We start from the raw sequence: 14,726 nt of genomic DNA, 5'->3' as shown, positions 1-14,726 counted from the left end.
TTTGTGTGTTCTCACCTAGAGATCCCCTGGCAGATGGTGGGAGCCTTCCTGGACCAAGACATTCAATTCAGCCTCTGACCAGTCAATCACGGGCTGGCACTAAACTATGCTGGCCCAGGGGTAATCGCAGGGAAGCCAGGCTTAAACATAAAAGAGAGAATTTGCAATGAAAACCTGAGCAGCGGCTTCAACAGCCTCACACTGTGGGGGGGACGACTCCACAGAATCAGTCACTGAATCAAAGCAGCAGCATCTCCAGGTGGCAGAGAATCGGGGTTCAGGGTCATCCTCGATCGTTATCCCAAATGTCCAGTTTCCAACAAAAACTACAAAACATGTAAAGAAATAGGAAAGTGTAAGTCATTCAAAGGAAAAAGAGAGAGCGAGAGAGGATTTCTAAAAACTGGGGTGACCCAGCTGTTGTTCTTGGGGAACAATGTCAACGTAGCTTTTATCTAGCTGTTCAAAGAACTGAAAGAAACCAGGCACAAAGAATGAAAGGGAGAATTGCGGGAGTGACTTTTCAGTGGAGTGGAAAAGTGTAATAACAGAAATGAACATTCCTCTAGAGAAGAGCAGGCACACTTTTGAGCTAGCAGAAGAGAATCCGTGAACTTGAAGGTAGATCCTTCAATATTACCCACTCAGAAGACCATAAAGGAGACAGCGTGAAAAGACCGATGACATCATCAAACCTACTTCATGGAAGTGTCAGAAAGGGAGGGGAGACACAAAGGGGGGGAGGGAAATCCTGACCCCCAAAATTCCTCTGTTTGATGAAAATCATTCATTTGTACCTCCGAACAAAGTCCAATTAGGATAAACATTAAGAAGTTCATATACATCGTAGTCCATCTATTAAAGCAGACCAAGGGACAATCGTAAACACAGAGAGAATTCAATGATTCACCACACACAGAAAACCACAATAAGAGTAACAGCTGATTTCAGCTCAGAAACAATGGGAGCCAGAGGAAAGTGAAAACGTAAAGCCCTGCCAACTAGGCAAACTCTGTCCAATAAGATAATGATTTAAAGCATAAGGCACGATATAGCTGTCCTCAGACAGAGACTGGGAACTGTGACTAGCAGGCAGGCCTTCCACGAATGTGAGAGGAAAGCCCTCGGGCTGCAAGCAGAGAGTCCACATGCAGGAATAAGGAGCCCCCCAAAGGTGACCACATAGCAAATGCAAGAGACATTGCAAGTAAATATTTCCTCTCCTCCTCACTGAGGAAACAACTGCATAAACTAGTCATTATTATGCCTTCTTGCTGGGCTTATAACATATAAACATAACTACATGTGATAACAAAAGCATGAGCGAGGGACGCAATAGAGCTCTAATGGAGCCAGGAGCAGACACCCAGAGGGCAATTCAACCGAAGAAAATGATGGGGTGTTGAAAATGACGAGCAGGTGGGGTAATACAAAGGATTCCAGAAAGGAGTTGTTTCTCCTCTTAACTTCTTTTCAGAACCTAAAGATGGTGTCATACAATCGTAACTCTGACCCTGTAGTTTTTGGTTTTTAATGTACACAGATGGAGTTCCTGATTAATGCAAGCAGTTCATGCAAACCAAACGTTGAGAGGTTTGAAAACACAGAAGCCTCAGAAAAAGGTCTGCTTCAGAAAAATCGGCCATTGAAAACTTGTAAAACACAGTTCGATTTTGACAGACAGGGGAGGAGGGGCGGTCATGCGTCGGAATTGACTGAGCAGCAGCTGGCTAAGGGATAGAGCACCGATGTACTGACGCTAATGGCACCAAGGATGGAGGCAGGGGAAAGGGAGCTACATTGGAACAAAGGCTCTGTAACTCACTGGGACTGAGTTCATATTAATCTGAAGCAGACTGGGGCTGTTTACAATGTAGATTGTACTCTCTAGAATAACAGCTAATATAGTCACCCCCTCCCCCAGAAAACAACAACCACCGCAAAGACATTCAAATGGTCCACTGGAAACATGCCTAATGCAAAAGGAGGCAATACAAGGGGAGCAGAGTAATGGTGCGCTTTTTAGATACATGAAACATATAGAAAACAAATAAGAATGCGGCAGAGATAAATCCCACCTCATTAATAACTACACTAAACGTGAATGACTTCAACATTCCCATAGAAAGAATTGGATTAAACATTCAAGTTCAATTATATGCTATCTCTGAGAGACACTTTAGATTTCTTGATGGGTTGTGAGTTGAACGTAAAAGAATGGATAAAGATAAGCCAAGGACACAGTAACTGTTAAGAAAGTTGGGTGGCTATGCTAATGTCAGGTAAGATAGATGTCGAAACCAACAAAAAATGATACTCGAGCAAAGAGAGGCATTTTATAATGACAAAAGAGCCAGGGCCATACAATGAAACACATATGTACCTCACAACGAAATGCATGATGCAAAAACAGAATTGAACAGGGAAATAGAGACTTCAACAGTAATAGTTGGAGAGTTCTGTCACCCATTCTCAATAACAGATAGGACACTAAGTAGGAAATCAATAAAGGAATGCAAGACTTGAACAACACCGTCGTCCAATATCTTTACTATCTTGAGAATACACCACTCAACCGCTCGAAAACACATTGTTCTCAAGTGTGCAAGAAACATTTGTCAGGATAGACCACACGCGAGGACTTAAAAGCAATTCTCAATAAGTTGAAAAATCATGCACGGTATGTTCTCCCACCAGAAGGGAGTTAAATTTAAAAAACAACTGAAGAAGAAACTAAGGAAAGTTCCTACGTATTTGAAAATTAAATAATGATTCTCTAAATAGCCATTCCTATTCAATCTCCCTGCACAATGGAGCGAAGAATCTGAGAAGCTGAACTCTGTGAAGAAGAACGTGGCATCCGGGATTGGGGGAAGGCCTAGTAACGGCCTGAGGTATGCAGATGGCACACCTTGCTGAAAGCTGAGGGGACATGAAATACCCACTGAAAAAAGATCAAAGAATACAACCTTCCCTATGCATTACAGCTCAATGCAAAGAAAGCAAAGATCTTCACAGCTGGACCAGTAGATGACACATGATCAACAAAGAAAAGATTGAAGTTGTCAGGGAATCCATCTTGCTTGGACCCACCATCAGTGCTCATGGAAACAGCAATCAGGAGATCAAATGGTATGGCGTTGGGCACATCGGCTGCACAAGACCTCTCTAAAGTGCTGAAGAAACAGGATGTCACTCTGAGGACTAACTTGTGCCCGACTCAAGCCAGGGTATTTCCAGTGGCCTCATAAGCATGTGAAAGTTGAACACTGAGTAAGGAAAGCAATAAAAAGAACCAATGCATTTCCATTCCAGCGCTGGAGGAGAATATTGAAAGTACCATGGAAGAAGTACAGCCAGGATGCTCCTTAGAATGGAAGATGGCAAGTGTGATAGGTAGGTTTATTGTGCCAGCCTGGCCAATAAGAACATGTGGGATTAATAAGGTCCCAGTTTGGAGGACAAAAAGAGAAATGGCTCATCGAGCCCCACCTGTCTCTCTCTTGCTCTCTGGTGATCAGACCAGTGTGCAGCTGCCTTAGTGAGTTCTCTGCCTCAACTTCTGAGCTACAACTACCTGTGGGACACCCAACCTGTGGATCGTATTGCTAGAGCTTGAGGTTCCTGCGAGACCTGCTTCACCACATCACTTGAGCTTGGGACTGTTGGATTCTGTCATCTGGCTGACTGTTGGTGACCTGCCCTGCTGTTTGCTGCCTCTGGCTGGACTGCCTGCATTGCTCTAGGGAAGACTCAGCTGTCTGCTTCCTTGACCTTGGACAGAGCACCCCTCCTGAGTTGAAGGACTTCCAGTATATTAACTCTTCCACGGATGTGAGTTGAACTGAGCCCTCTGTCCTGCTGTGTGGACTAATTCGCTGTTGTATTTCTTCGTGCTGTATCTATCTATCCTCTTCTCTCTGTATATAAAATCATAAGTGTCTCAGCTTTGTTTCTCTAGAGAACCCTGTCCAACACAGCAAGACTTTGTCTCATGTCCTCTGGACATGCTATCCAGAAAGACCAATCCCTAGGAAGAGGGCATCCTGCTTGGTACAGTGGTGGGGCCAGGCACAACAACGATTGTGAGGCTGGCATGGGGCCAAGCAGTGTGGCGCTCTATTCTCCATCGTGTCGCTGTGAGCTGGAACCACTCAACAGCACCCAACGTTACAGTCAACGGTCCAGGGAGAAAGCGCAAGGTGAATGTCAAAGCATCCCTAATGGAGTCAGCACAGTGGTGACCCTGGAGAGTACATGTCCAGCTTTAAACGCTGTCCTAGGGAAAGGTGAGGGATGCCAAGGCAATTGCCTAAACCTGAAGAAATAGGAGAATGAAAACGGAAAACCCAACCCCAGAGGATGAGAAGTGAGGAAATAATAGAGTGGAGAGAAATCAGTGAAAGTAGAAATGAGAAAGAAACACCCATGAAACCAAATGCAAAAGTCAACAAAATGGACCAACTTTTAGACTAAACAGAGACGGGGTCTTAGGCTGGTGGAGTGGGGGAGGGGTTCAAGTTACCAAAACCAAGAATGAGAGAGAAACGTCACTCCCAGTCCGACAGAAATGTAAAAGGTGACATGGGAACACTAGTAACAACTTTATGTCAACAAATCAGACCCCTTAGACGCGGTGCATCACGGGTCATTCGAGATATGGAAATTAAACCCACAACGAGATAACCACTTCACCGCCATTCAGATGTCTAGTCTAATAATCGCATGAATAGCAGACACTAGCAAGGGTTAGGGCAGAGGTAAAGAAATGGAAGGCCTCATCCATTGCTGGTGGAAATAGAAAAGGGACAACCACTTCAGAAATAGTTTGCCAATTTGTTTAAAAGTTCCGCATATGCCAACCATCATGAGCCAGTCATCGCTGTACCAGGTATATACACCTGTCGGCATTTATCCACACAAGAACCACAAATGCTTATGGCTGCATTCGCCATAATAGACAAACAGTGGGACGTTAGTAGAATGGCCATCCCCCAGGGACTGGAGAGATAAATTTGGGTACATCTCTGCAAAGGAATGCTATTCAGACATTGCAAAGGGGGAGGGAAAGGGAAGAAAATACAACAGAGATGAACTTTGAAAGAAAAAAAATTAGGCTGGGTTATAGAAAACACCACATCTTGTTTGATTCCATTTGTGTTAGACAGGGTTCTCTAGGGAGATAAAACCCAAATTGCTGATAATTTAATATATTTATTTATAAAGATAAGTAGATATATAACAAGGAATGAACTGTTAAATCATATACAGTTAAATATACAATACGAGAAAGAAACAGTTAAGTTATAAAACACTACAAATGGCTCAAATCAACTCACTGCCGTGAGAGAGATATTAGAGACTAGCAGTCCTTCCAGTCCGATCTGCTGCCAGATCTTCCTCTATTTATAGAGAGAGCTAGGCGATGTCAGCACAGCAGCCAATCAGAAGGCAGGTCACCAACTGCCAGCCAGGTCACCAACTGCCAGTCCCCAGCTCCAGCGATGTCTTAAAGGGACCTCAACTTACAGCGACACAGTCCACAGGCTAGGGGTCCCACAGGTAGTGTAGCCTTTAAATTGAGGCACAGGACAAGCAAGGCAGCTGCACACGGGTCCGATGATCAAAGAGTGAGAGACAAGAAAGGCGAGACTCACCAAGGCATTTATCTCTCTGCCCTTCAGTTAATCCCACTTGTGTTTATCGGCCAGGCTGGCACAATAAACTATTTCACCATTTATACGAAATGTCCCGGAAAGGCAAATCTCCAGAAACAAACTGTAGGTCCTTGGAGATCTCGATGTGGGAATAGGAGTGTGGGGTGACTGCAAATGGGCAGGCGGTATCTCTTTGGGATGATGACAATGTTCTAAAATGGGACTGTGCTGATGGATACACTACTCTATGTATTTACTAAAAATAATTTAATTGTACACTTGAAACGGGTGAATGCTATGATCTGTAAATCATACCTCAGTGGAGGAAAACCCTTAAAATTATACATATGTACTACATAGAAAACATGCATTCACCAAAAATTTAAAGGATAAGCTAAAATAAAGCGAGCTTCATTTCTACTAATTTCTTCCTGAGCCCTTCCCACTTGGGAGACCACTGACGTCAACCACGAGGGAGGGGGGTGTTATCCAATGGTAAGGAATCAGGCTGCCAGAGATCAAATCCCCGCTCTGCCACCTACTAGCTGAGTGACCTTCCGGAGCAATGTGACCACTCTGAGGCTCTGTTTCTGTTTGCTTAGTAGGAATGATAAAAATAATCATTAAATAGAATGTCCAGGGTCTCCATGAAAGGAGAAGGCCCAGAGCCCCTGAGGAGCCTTCCTCTCTCGCAACTCCCGGCCAAGTTAGGATCAACCAAACTGACCCATGAAGAAGCCCTGATGGCGTGGTGGTTACGAATTGGGCTGCTAACTGCAAGGTCAGCAGTTCGAAACCACCATCCACTCCTAGGGAGGAAGATGAGGCTTTCTGCTCCTATAAAGAGTCACAGTCTCAGGAGCCCACAAGCGCAGTTCTACCCTGTCCCAGAGGGTTGCTATGAGTTGGAATCATATCACGGAGAGTGAGTTTGGTGGTTGGTTGGGGGTTTTTTTGTTTAAAAGTTTGCTATGAATCAGAACTGACTCAATGGCAGTGCGTTCGGTTTTGAGTTCTATGTGCTTAGCACCAAGCAAGCAGATTTGAAGGACGATGCACGCCCCATCCCCCCACAGACACACACGCTATGCAGATTGCTTGATGCGTTGGCAGAGGCGCCTGAAGTCGCGCTGCGCTCGCTGTGCAGACGGGGCACTAAAGCCTGGTGCACCAGAAGCTCCGGTGCCATCCAGTCTCTCCTGTTCGCAGGCCTCGCGGTTTACAGCGGAGGGCTGCTCCTCCGGGCCTTCATGGCTGTAATCTCAGGGACGCAGACCTCAGGCCATCCTTCTGGGCACTGAGTGGGTTCAAACTGCCAACCTTCGGATTGGTCCAGAACTCAAACTCCAAATTAACCACGCTTAAATCGATTCCGACTCATAACGATCCTATAGAACAGGGGAGAACGGCCGCTGTGGGTTTCTGAGGTGGCAACACTGCTGGGAGGGCTGGGAACGGGGGGGACCATATTCAGCTTTAGCTGTCACCTCTCCTGCTCAGGTTCTGGCCTGGGCACTTGGCATGGCCTCTCACAACAGACTTCCAAGTAAGTTCCATGAGCCCGTCTTTTAAATAGGGAAACCGAGGCTCAGAAAGGGAAGGAGACCGGCCCAAGGTCACCCAGTCAAAATATACCGAACCAAAATTCTAAGCTCAAACCAGCAGCTCTGCACTGCCCCAGGCTGCCTCCCTGTGTTAGTCCAGCTTGACTAGAGAAACAAATCCAGAGACACTCATATACGTGTAAGAGAGAGCTTTATATCAGGAAATAATTATGCATCAATAAAACACCCCAGCCCAGTCCGGATGAAGTCCTTAAGTTCGATATTAACCCATAAGTCTGATACTAGTCCATGAATTCCTCTTCAGACTCATGCAACACATGCAAGGATGCCGAATGCAGGAAGATCACAGGCCAGTGAGTGGAAAGTCCTGTGGGTCCAGTGGTAGTGGACGCATCTCCGGGGCACTGGCTGCTATCAGCGTACCTCCATGTGGAATGTCAACAGGTATGTGAAGCAGAGAGAGAGAGGCCCACCTCTTCTGATGGCAGAATCAAGAGAGAGGAAGTTCCCAGAATCCTCATGAGAAGGCCACACCCACGAGGAGACATCATCAGGCTGTGACCTGATTGACAGGCTAGACTCCACCCCTTCACTCATGATAGCCTCAAGTTGACAGGAGATTATGTAACTACCACATTCCCTCAGAGCGCTGTGGCTGGATCTCATAATTAGCCCGTGTATAGATGAGAAAGGAGCCTTCATGGTGTAGTGGATTGTGAGTGGGACTGCTAACCGCAAGGTCAGCAGTTCGAGCCCACCAGCTACTCCTCCGGAGAAAGATGAGGCTTTCTGTTCCAGTGAAAAGACACCGCCTTGGAAATTCACAGAGCTCCTTCTACTCCCAGGCCAGCCGGCAGCCATCCTCCACGGTGGCCTGGCCTTGGCCCCTCCTTTGTTGGGGGCCAGGAAGAGATGGTTCCCCTTTGTTCTCCTTTGTTCCCCAGGCCCCACCAGCAGGGTGTTCTCATCCCACAGAAGCCGACGGAGGTCAGAGGTCTGTGCCCCTTTCCCGGGCTAGCCTGGCCATGCTGGCAGCCCCGTCAATCAGGGGCAGCCAACCCAGCAATAGCCTTTTATTTCCTAAATTAAAAGGGCTGAGGTTGCTGATTGAGTTAAAGGCAGAAAGACCAGCAGGGAGATTCCAATCACAGGAGGCTAGAGGCAGCCCAGGTGGGCCAGAGGACAAGGCAGAGAGGGCCAGGCAGGAGAGTGGCAGCAGGGACCTGCTTCTCTCGCTCACAGGCTGGATCTGGAGAAGGCACAGGGTAAGAGTGCCTACCCACAGCACCCTGTCCCCATCACCAGCCTTGGGGTGCTTGGGTTTGAATTAGAGAAATGCCATCGTCCCTCTTGCCTCTCACCCAGTGGGTGGCCTTCACCACTGCACCAGGCAGATTTGCTTGTCTAGCTATCTACCCTTGGGAGAATGACTGGCACATAGCTTCTCGTGTTCTACTGGCAGGTGCTTGCTATGGAGTGATAAGGAGAGCCAACCAGCTTTCCGTCCACCTGTGGCTCCAGCATAGAGATGCTGCAAACTCCCAGGCCCTCCTAGGAATTTGCGATGAGCACCAGGAGACCCCAGGCCTCCTGGCTTTGTCCCCTAGGGTCTGGGGCAAGCTGTTTGGTTGCCCTGGGACTCCGTTTCTCTATCTTTACAATGGGTAACCTCTCCCTCACAAGGTGCACCGGAGACAGCCCTACCTGAATAGCCAGGGCGGAGATGTGCCTTCCTGCCTGGACAGGTACTGAGCCCACCTTGTAAAACCATGCATGCCACACACGCCCCTTCTACCCCCTGCCAAGAGACCAGTCATGAGAGTTGATGGGAGCCCCGGTGTGAACGCCCCAAGCCTTCCAGGGACAGGCAAGAAGAGACCAGCTTTACTCAGCATGGGTGGGACTGGGGCTAGACCTCAGGGTGCACTGACAACTTTTGGAGCGGCGGAGTAGCACGGGTCTGGAAAGAGATCCTACAAAGCCTGTTCCTCTCTCCCTAGCCCCCACCCCTTCCCTCCCTGTCCAGTCTCCGTAGCACAGCTCCAGCGGTCAGGGCAGCTGGTAGCACTGAGGTCACGCAGGGAAAGGACTTCCTGCGAGTGGGAGAGACAGGCCAGAGGCATCTACCATCAAAAGAGGGCCGCCTGTGGGGCACGTTGAAGGAACTAAGTAGTCATGGGCCCCACCTAGTGAGGAGGTGGGGAGCACTGGCCTGGATCCAGACCCCCGCCCACCAGGTATTCTCCTCCCCAATCTTTGCAGGTCTTCCTTCTGTAGTAAGGAGGTTTGATGCCTTCTGCTGTGGGTTGAATTCGGTGTCCCCCTAAAATCTGGGTTACAAATCCTAACCCCTAGACCCGTGGATTAGGATCCTTGGCGGCACAGTGGTTTCAATCCTGGGCTGATCACTGAGAGGCCAGTGGTTCCAAACTACCAGCTGCACTGTGGGTGAGGTTATCTGCACCCATAGAAATGGAGAGCCTTACTAGCTCTCTGGGGCAGTTCCACTCTGTCCTGTAGGGTCCCTGGGCAGTGGAGCACCATAAGGGCAATCCCCTGGGGGAAGCAGCCTTTCTTAGTCATATTCAGGAGAGGGGGCGTGTCTTCAGCCAACCCCGCTGAAGGACCAGGTGAGGGCCAGAAGCTTGGCAGGACAAACCCAGGAAGAGGGGCTCCCCTCGGGGCTCACCAGGGAGTCAAGAGGCAGAAGCTGAGTCAGAGCAGGATATGAGTTCCTTGAAGGAGCAGTCTGGCCCTGGCGTCGGCACTCTGCGCTCAGACTTCCAGCCTCCTAACTGGGAGAAAACGGATGTCCGTTTTTAAAGCCCCTCCCTCGTGCTCTGTGTTACATGGACACCAGGAAACCAAGACACCCGGCCTAACAGCAAATTGAGCCAAGTCTGACCGCAATGCCTGGGCACCTGCCTCCACAGCAGACCTGCAAGACCTCGGTCAGCTCCCAGGTACTGTGCCCAGGCCTTCTCCTAGTTACCCCTCATTCAGTCTTCCTGTTACAGATGGGGAAACCGAGGCACAGAGAGGGCCGGCAGGGGGGCCTTCGGGCTTAGGAGCAAGGCTGCCTCTGGACTCAGGATGCTCAGGGGTGGTGGGAATGATCTGGGTGGGCACTGTCCAATAAGGAAGACACACCCCCTCACCCCTGCTCATAGAGACCCCACAGGATGGGGTAGAGCTGACCCTGTGAGTTTCCAAGACTGGCTATTTACAGGCATTGGCCCCATCTTCCTCCCTCGTCACCTCCGGTGTTTTCGGCCTGCTGACCTGCTGCCTGTGCCAGTTAGCAGCCCAATGCCTACCCATTTTACTTGCCAGCGGGGTTCCAGAGGCCAAATGAGCCTTGCGGAACCATCGATGCCAATTCATACCGCACGCCTCGCTGGCCCGCACATTCGGGGTGGGTGAGTGAAACATTGGCCAAAGACAGCCAGCTCACTTTTAAATGGGTAAGTTTGCATGGCCTGTGAATGATCTTACAAATGTCCAAAGGACCCTTGGCAGGAAAAGGGCTCCCCGTCCCTACTGGGGGTGTTCTGTGCTGAACCTCCAGGTGGGACTAAGTCCAAGCACCCCTTGTCTACCCTTGTCTGGCCACTCCCAGCCCAGACCTCCAGGAAAGCGCTCTTTCTCAGACCTTCCCCTGTGGAGCTCTGTGGTCTGCCAGCACCTGTGTATCCTGCCCAGGTCTGTCCTATTGTACTGACAGGTGGGGGACAGCCCAGACAGGGTGCGTGCCCTGAGACACAGTGCACAAGGAGGTCACCGCAGTGGACACCTCTTTACACCGGGAGAACACGCTGCTCCCCACACCCCCCGCCCCAGAGGGCCCTCCCGTCCCTCCTTGGACACTTGGTGATTGATCCACGCTCTGGGGGCACATATGTGAATGGCCCCACCACCCCAGGTTGGAAGCTGCTGTTCCTTCTGCCTGGCCCGAGACCTCTGAGTCCCTGCTGGTGTGTGCCAGCAGACCTCCTGCTCTGACCCACGACCTGCGCTGTGAGCCCAGTGTCACTATCGGTGCCGGGAACAGGAGGAGCCGCAGCCAGGCACAGGCCCTGTAGCCCACAGCGCATGGCTCGCTCCGTTTCCTGCAAGTCTGTAACTGGGCGATAGGCACCTAGCTGCCAGCTCAGTGGAGCCACGGAGGCACCCATACCATGCTACGGGAGTAGCAGGAAGGCTTGTTCTTTAGGGGAAAGCGTGATCAGAGGCAAAGAGGCGGAGACGTCTGGCTGCATGGCCGTGTGGGGAAGAAGCTGGGGAGAGGAGGGGATGGGTTAACAGGACCCCCCACACACCGAGCGCACCCACAGGCCAGCAGAGCTCTAGTCCCACTGCACAGGCCCTCCTGCTCCATTCCCCAGCCACCCTATGGGCAGGCTCAGAGAGGGCTGGGTAGCTGGCCAAGGTCACCCAGCCAGCAGATGGTGGGCCCTGGCTGTCTGCCCCACCACAAAGCCACGCCTTCATCCTAAAGCCAAGTCAAACTCCGTGCCATCGAGTCCGTGCTGGCTCCTGGAGACCGAGAGCTCCTGTGGGTGTTTGAGACAGTAGCTCTGCCCAGGAGGAGAGAGCCTCCTCTTCCTCCCGCATAGCAGCTAGCGGTTTCAAACAGCTCACCTCGTAACCCGCCACCCCATCAGGGCTCCTTTTCCTTAGATACTGGAACTCCACTGTTCAAGCAACACAGATTGAGGAGCATTGGCCAGCCTGGGGCTTCGCAAGGCTCCCCGGACACTCGATGCTGGATGGGGAAGGCAGGAGGCAGGGAGCATGTTCAGAAAGCCAGGTCACGGGCCATGGGGGGAGGGAGGTGAGTGGGGCTGCCAGACGCTAGCCAGTGCCCCCCATGGATGGGTGCTGCTGGGTGAGCCAAGGGGGCTGGAGTGGAGAAGGCACTGGTTAGGAGAGGAGATGATGAGTTGAACGGAGACCATGTGAAGTCTAAGGACCCTACACGATCTTCAGGGGCTGGAGCTTGCGTGGCGGGCGGGGTCAGTGGGAAGGCTGAGGTCAAGGAATGGGTTGGGGGGAGACCAGAGTCGCTGGTGGAGGCGTTGAGCGGGGTTCAGGTAGCAGAGAAACAGCTTATCCTGCTCTTACCCAGAGGACTCCTGGCCCCTCTCGTCTGACACCAGGTGGGAAGCATCCTGCCAGAGAGGAAGGAGGGGACCGGAGAGCACGGGGCGTCCTGAGAACGCGGGACATCGTGGTGAGAGGTCAGCCACAGAAGACAGAGAGAACTTAACTTGACCCAACAGATTTGGTGTCATTGGACCAGAGATGGAGGAGGAGGGCATGGGGCCTGCTGAGAGGGGGCTAGCTGGAGAGCCCTTCTGAGGGACCACCAGTTGGTTTGCCCGGGCTCCCATATGACAGGCTGCTTCTGACTGCGTGCCCCGCCCCCCGGACACTGTCCCCAAAACACTCAGAGAAGGGCTGAGCCCACCAGAGAGCAAAGCCCTGGGCGGGCTTGCTGATTCACCAAGGTGCTGAGCCAGCAGCCAGGGGATGGCAGAGAGCCGCCCTTGCCCCAGGAGGGCAGGCACAGCAGGGCCTCGGGGGTGGAGGACATGGGCCAAGCGGCAGCACCTCCCCACTCACACAGGGTCTGTGCGTCCAGTATGGTGGTCCAGAGGTGGGGGCAGCTGGCCCAGGACCAGGGAGAGACGAGCAGGCATCCTGGAGACAGAGGGAGTGATAAGGGCCGGTGAGAAGCCCCAAGATAGTTGTTGGAGGGGGCTGGGGGCTCAGTCCCGCAGGCTCACAGAGAGCCCCCTGGGGAGGGGGCTTTGGAGTGGGGGGGTGCCAAATACTGGAGTCCATTTGGTTTGGGGTGGGGGCCGATAAATGAGAAAGGTGTGCCGGACAGCAAGTGCATAGGCTGGAAGCAGACAGGCCTTGCCAGAGCCTGCCAGGGCCCCGTGCATCGCAAGGGGTGGCAGGGCAGGAGGCCAGAAGGGAGCTGCGCTCTGTCAGACAGAACTCGGAATGTCTCCGTGACATTTGAACTGCATCCTGGAGCAGTTCGGGACACTGACAGGGCAGGGCAGCTGGAGGGGGGGGCGGGGGGCGAGGGGGCGTGTAAACCCGTCCTAGTTGGGACAGGGAGGGAAGAGAGTGCCCCCTTAGGGTCTCCCATGGGGAGAACTCCTGCCCTTCAGACCAGCCTGTTCCACAGAATGGCTGATAAAAATAGCTAGGAATCCCACTAGGATAAAAATAGTCCTGGGCGGGGGCGCTCACCTGCACCAACAGGTAGGGAAAGTAGGCCATGGCTAAGGGCCACGTGGGAGGGACACTCTGGGCTCTGAGAACCTGGAGCTTCCTCCTTCGGAGTTGAAGGCCCCCTGGGAGCCCTGGGGATCCTGGGTCACGGAAACAGGCCCCCGGCTTCTGAGCAGGGTCTGAACGTGGAGGAGGAGAGTCGGGAGGCCACCTGCTGTGTCCACCTCTGGGCCGTTCCATCTGCCTGCTGTGTCACCATGAGTCTGGCTTTGGACGTCGTCTGGCACGCCACCCCACTTCCAAAATCCACTTCCCAGAAGAGACATTACTTCCTAGACAAACCATGCCCCTAATGTATCTTCTGTCCTTTGTCGCCATGTATTTGCTGCGCCGCCGGTATCGAGCGCTGTGTGCTGTGCTGACATCTTCCCACTACAAGAACGACCTTTGTCACAGGAGCCAAGTGCCGCTCTCTGAAAGCCCTTAGGCACACGGTGCTGTTTCCTTGCCGGTTACACCGGGAACCTTGCTTTTTTCCACCTCTTTTGGTGTACAGTCCTATGCATTTGAAACACAGGGTGAAAGAACTCAGGCATTAATCAGAAGGTCAGCACTCCAAGCCCCTCAGCCGCTGCACGAGAAAGGCGAGGCGGTCTGCTCCCCTGAAGACCCACACGCAGGTCCATTCTGTCCTCTGAGACTGCTAGGAGTCAGCTTCCGCTCAATGGCCGTGGCCAACGTCCTACTGTCAGGAAGACAGCTCTCTGTGGTGAGGAGCATCTCTTGTCTCTTGTCGCTCCTTTTAACCATCCATCCAGCAAAGGCCAGCTCGGGGCATTGACAAATAGAGCTTCGATCAACATTCAAGCACACGGTTTTGTGTGAACAGAGTTTTTATTTCTCTAGGGTAAATACACAGATCGCTGGGTCGTATGGGAAATGTATATTTGACTTGACAAGAAGCGGACAAGCCGCCTTTCCAAGTGGCTATACAGCTTTATGTCCCCACCAACAATGTGTGGGATGCCTAATCCCACCACATCCTAGCCAGAATGTGCCTAGGGCTGTTTTCTTATTTAAAAAAAAAAGAGAGAGAAAACAAAAAAACTCGCTGCCATTAGGTCGCCGCTGATTCACGGAGGCCCTATGGAGCAGGGTAGACCTGCACCTGGGAGATTCTGAGACTGTAACTCTTCGTGGGTGTAGAAACCCCTGTCTTTCTCCCTTGGAGCAGCGGGCTGGTGGTTTCGAAGTG

Source organism: Echinops telfairi, unplaced genomic scaffold (genome assembly GCF_000313985.2).
Source record: "Echinops telfairi isolate 266 unplaced genomic scaffold, ASM31398v2 ScPeMD7_3533;HRSCAF=4204_1, whole genome shotgun sequence".
Lineage (NCBI taxonomy): Eukaryota > Metazoa > Chordata > Mammalia > Afrosoricida > Tenrecidae > Echinops > Echinops telfairi.
Note: the sequence above shows the minus strand (reverse complement) of the source record.